Source organism: Crinia signifera, chromosome 2 (assembly GCF_055691185.1).
Source record: "Crinia signifera chromosome 2, ASM5569118v1, whole genome shotgun sequence".
NCBI classification, from domain to species: Eukaryota; Metazoa; Chordata; class Amphibia; order Anura; family Myobatrachidae; genus Crinia; species Crinia signifera.
Genome location: NC_139218.1, coordinates 370413774 through 370419773, shown reverse-complemented (window position 1 = coordinate 370419773; position 6000 = coordinate 370413774).

Sequence of the window (6000 nt, the reverse complement as noted above, 5' to 3'; positions counted from 1 at the left end):
TGTATGTAGTATACCGGAATGTATGTCCGGTATACTAGTGTGGAATGCACACTGTATACCGGACATACATGGTTTGTGAAAACGCTTATTTATTGCAATGCAGAGATGATTGCTTAGTATGCATAGTACAGTAAAAATGAAATATTGGGAAAATGTATATATTTATTAAGGGTATATTTACCAAAACTTCTAAAAAAAAGATAACATGTTTCCGTAGCAACCAATTAGATTATTTATATCATTTATCTAGTTTATTGAAGAAAAAAATGTTAGCACAAATGTGATTGGTTGTTATCAGAAACACTTTCACTTTTCTTTTCTAGCAGTTCTGGGTATACTATCATTAGTCCGGCCCTATTAAGGTCAACATGCATTGGCTTGACCACTGAAGGTCGACAAGCCTAAGGTCAACAGGGTTGGAAGGTGGATACAGGCATGAGGTCGACAGCCAAAATTCGACATGAGTTTTCACAATTTCTTAATGAGCCGTCATGAGCCGACCGGCGTTTTTTCATGCCGTACCATCCACTACGGTGTGGCAGGAGAATAATAGTGTGCCGCGCGCAGCGAGTCACCATGCCCGAAGCATGGCGAGCGTGGCAAATCACGCGGGGGGGCGCATTACACTTGGACGGTGCCCATGTCGACTGTGTCGACATTCGGGACAACAAAAACATGACTTTTTGGCTGTCGATCTATAAGCGTTACACAGTCAGATGCATGCACGCGTCATTCATACCCACTTATCTAAAAATAAAGACTCGGACAACTGCATTTGGCATGAAAGGGGTCGGCTTTTTATTTATTTGAAGAGGAAGGCCTATTTATAACTAACTCTTAATAAAAGGTCCCTTCCTCTAAACTAAGGTGGCGGTGAGAAGAATGGTTAAAATATGGACAAAAATTTATGCAAAAGATTATATAATTCAAATAAGAAAAAGGGGGGCCAACTGCCCTGATGGCCAAGGATTGACCATCTGCCACTATCCTTGGCCACCCTAAAATTAAGGATCGGCCTTCTGCCACTATCCTTTTCAAACGAGAAAATAACACCAACATTAAATTCAATCTACTAATGGGCCAACTGCCCCACAATGGTCAGGGATCGACCATCTGCCACTATCCCTGACCATGACCCAATCGGTAATGGCAGAGCTGATTACTCCACCCCAATAATTGGGCCAACTACCCGTCAATGGTCAGGGATCGACCATCTGCCACTATCCCTGACCACGGCACAAATGGCAAAGCTGATTACTCTGCCGCCTACGGGAATAATAATTGGGCCAACTGCCCCATTCATATAATTACGACAGTCAATCATAAAGTGGTGCGTGGACCCACCTGGACCGGTGATGCCCACCTTCGTGAGCTGATATACATGCCTAGCCACTTATATGACTAAACTGTCCTTCAACCAATATTTTAAATATAAGCAAAACATATAACCATTCTGAACCGGCCAACTGCCAGGTTCCTCAAAACCTGCACCGCCACCACAACTAAACCTTAACTTAAAAAGAACAGCAACTCCTAAACGTAGCTATTGAAAATACAATCAAAAAGCAAGATAGGCCATCAAACGTATTGTCCTCACCTATCACTGCTCCTAAACCAATATTTGAACAATAGTATCGTTGCCCAGTAATTGAAAATTCAAAAATACGGGAACTCAAATTTCCCATAAAGCATACATAATGTTCCGCAGTTCATTGCAAACGAAGGGTCTACCAACCCATCCACGTAAAAGCCATAATTCTGTTAAGGATGTCACATTGAGCATACCAGGGCCATAAACAACCAATGTATAGATGGTCTATGAGCCCAAAAATGTTAGCGGCCATAACCGCGCTCATGCTAGAATTTTGTATTGACGATAACATTTATAAAAAGGGGATTGTAAAAATTATAACCTGCATGATGAATGAGGGGGGGGGGGGGGGTCACCCAGCTTGACTTGAGGCAAAAAAGGCTCCGCCAGCCAAACTTAAAACTGACGGTAACCCAAAAATTCCTCAAGGCCCCCGCAAAGGCAAAAGGCGTTTGCGACGAGCGGATAACTCCTCAAGGGGGTACACTGACAGACGGAGGTCCGCTGAAACGTAGAAACGCACCAGACCTCCGGCTACTCAGTGACCGGATTACGACTTAAGGCCAACCCGTGCCACGGTCACCTAAACAGCAACAATACAAACGGGTGTGCCCAGCAGTCGTCCGGTATAAGACCCAGATGCCGGATGCCGCGCTCCGAAACCAACCTGATTGAACTAGTAACCAAAACGTGAACCATTTAAAGAAATGAGTTCACCATGGCAAACAAGGACACCAAATCCAAATGAGCCCCAGCCATCACCACCAGACAAACTCGGCGCCCATGACAGGGACCCCTCCAGACCCAATGCCCCCCCGCCAACTATGCCAGTCCCGGGACGCTGCATCCAACATCATAACAATCCGACGGGGCAAACGACGACAAAGCACGCCCACATGGGCAACGCTGCTGTACTAGAATTAGACAGCAGCTCACCCATTCTGAGTGTACCATATAAAGCCAAAACGGAGTTCACTCAAAAAGACGAACTACGCCTGGCTAAAAAGTAAATGCTCCTTGGAATATATATTTTAGCAACAAGGCTGACATCAGGTAGTCCTACTCCAGGCAAGATGGAGCTATCTTGGAGAGCCCTGTAGATATCCTGAAAAAGAAAGACATGGTAATGCTCTTTGTCATGTGAATACTGATAATCAGGATAAGCGCACCCACAGCTGTCAGAAGCAGGAGTGCTAGTTCCCAGCAGCATTAAGGGTATCACCCAAGAGCAGAATTAAGTAAGTCTCACCACTATCTCTGCTTGCTTTTTCCAAATGGGAAACTGAGCCTAAAATTCCTGCAAGACCGAATGCTACCCTACTAGCAGGCTCTATGTACCTATGCGCCCACATATATACACGGATGATAAACCCGCCACGTGTATTGCTCCTTTGGAGAGGGTGCATCTATTTAACAATGTCCAAAGATACTATTAAGGGCAATTGCTGCAGTACGCCAGCGGTGAACATGCAGAGTCTCGCAATATGCAATCCAGAGATAACTGCGTAGCTAGGGTATGCCTCTTGACCATGCATGCAAAGAACATCGGCAGACTATCGCGCAAACATCATATGCGCTAAAATGCAAATGCCACACACTCGGCTCACAAGGTGATAGTGATAATCGAGCCTATTAGACAACTTGTCTTAGCTTATCAATTAAACTTAGGATCGGAAATACATATATATAGTATGGCGTGCACTTCATATGGCCTTTATGAGGTGTTATGGCACTAATGTACATGCTTTTGGCTGTCTAAAAGTCTTAATAAAGGCTCTGATACTAGCCGAAATGTTGACCTATGATGTGGCAGCGTGATTGAATAAAGCCCAGATTTATTATCTTCAGGCTGGAGATTGGCCCCTTACTGTACTCATGTATATAATAGTTTCCATCAATGAATTTCTGAGTGTACACCCCAGCAAAAGTGGATTGGATTAGCGAGTGCCTCCTAACCCGCAGATATATATATATATATATATAGGCCAGATATAACTACATAGTTTCAAATTAGGACCAAGAAGGAGTTATGTCTCCCAACCATGCATGCCAAGAAAACATCTGCCAGGACTATATGGCAACTATAATGAAGCCGCTTAAGACTCGCTGCCATTCTATCGACTATGGGCTACGTACTCTGTGCCCGCAGAAGTAACTGAGCCTGTTCATTAAACAAATTATAATTAGTTGACATGCTTATACGTAACTAGCCACCTTGAGTGCCAAAACCGAAATATAAATCAAAACAGCGTACAAATTCTCCGTGTAAATTTCCCCCTCACTGGGTACCAGGATCGGTAACAACAGGGGACACAAAAACACGCACTTCCTTCCAAAAAATGAACAGTCCTGGCAACAACCCTTTCTATGAAATGCTGACGTGCGGCGAAGCTATGCCCACGAATTGCATACAGCGTGGCCCCACCTATAAATTGAAAAAAAAACCAAGAGCACGGTTGTAAAATGCCTGTGATTAACTAAATATCCTGTCTGATAACAATAATTTATAAATAATTATATAATTTATAAATAAAACTAAATAGCTGAAAAGGCCATAACAATAATTATAGGATTAAGTGCCTTGCAAATATATGCAGCTTTAAAATACACTGATAGGTTAATTGGCTTCCAACAAATCTAAACCCCAAATGAAATACGTGTGCGTAGACATACGGCAGAGAACACAGCCTACAGGCCCCACTGGGGCAGGGCCCAACAAGAATGCCCAAACATATCTATGCAAAGTGCGCGGACCATGTGTGCGCTATAAAATTAACTGACAACAAATACTAATAATAAAAATCAGTTAATTCGAATGGGTATACCTGTGTATACTTGGAAAAAGGTTTGGATTGCTGTGCTTAGAAAACTAGGGACTGAGCCGATCTAAAGAGGGAAATGCGCTGCGAGGCCTTTGAACCAGACAGATGTCATTACATATGATTACATATGACGAAACCCACGGTACAAAATATGTTCAATCTCAAAAATATTAACCCTAGATCTAATATATGTGTGTAGAGTGCCAGCTACCTTTGCACAGGGACTGCGTGAATGTTACAAGCATCCTTGCAAAGTAAAGTTGTGAGTAAAGTGCGCTCTAAGATTTGCTAAGAAATTAACTAATAGAAATTGGTCACCCAACACTAACTGTCAGGGCCGGAGCTACCACTAGGCAGCATTAGGCAGCTGCCTAGGGCGCTGGCCGCTGGAGGGCGCCACTTATTTATCAGTTAACAACTTAACCTACATACAATAGGTGCGCGCCAGTGGTGTCCATGTGTGCACCACTGGCGCAGCACCTCTAGTGCCCACCCCCCGCCACAAACCTTGTCCCCGCCCCCCTTGTCCTCGCCATCACCTTTGGTCTGGCGATCCCCTGCCGCCCGCCCCGCTAGCCGCCCGTCCCGCTAGCCGCCTGTCACTCATATTACAGTGACGTCGGCAGCAGGCTCGGGGATGGTCGGCGCGGCTCGGGGGGACTCGGGAGCGCTCAGGCACCCGAGTCCTTCCGAGCCGCCGCAATCATCCCCCAGCCTGCAGCCGACGTCACTGCTGAAAGTGACAGGCGCCGGCAAAGGCAAGGGGGACAGCGCAGCGCAGCGGCGGCATAGAGGTGAGGGGGGAAGCCTGCAAATTCCTGTGGTGGGTTTTGCTGGGGCAGGACAAACCTGCCCTGGTAGGTTTGTCCTGCCCCAGCAAAACTCACCACTCAATGGGGTTAACTGCCTGGGGGAGTGGGTTAAAATCTATGTGTGTGTGTGCGTGCGCCCTCACGGAATAAATAAATAATGGGGGGGGGGGGGCGGCTGGCAGAGGTTTTGCCTAGGGTGCCATGGACCCTAGCACCGGCCCTGCTAACTGTACTAATAGTGGGCAAAATAGGCACTGTTGTTCTATTGAAACATAACTGTACAGTAAATATAAATGAATACCAATAAGAATCAGCTACAAATTGTCAGGTATAATTGCGTACCCTAGTAAATAAATATGGATTACTGTTCCCAGAACAAAGGAATGGCAGATATAGGCCCTTATTCTGGTTGGTGCGGCCAGAGCCGCACACGGGGCTCCGGCCGCACAAACCAATCCCCGCCCACCCTACGGATCGCCACGGCCGTCCGTACACGGACGGCTGGCGATCCGCATAAAAATGGTGGAGGCGTACGCCTCCACCATGGTGGGAGCTGCCCCCTGCATTCGATGGTCGTCGACCATCGAAGGCAGGTCCGCACGCCCCGGCAGCTCCCGCAAGCTGAGACCACACGGACAATCGTCCGTGTGGTAGCTTGTATGGGGGCTGAAAGCTGACATCCGGCGACGTCAGCTTTCCGCCCCCATGAGTTGCGTCATGCCCTCATTACCATGCATACGCCCCGCGTTTGCATGGGAACGCCCATGAAACGCGG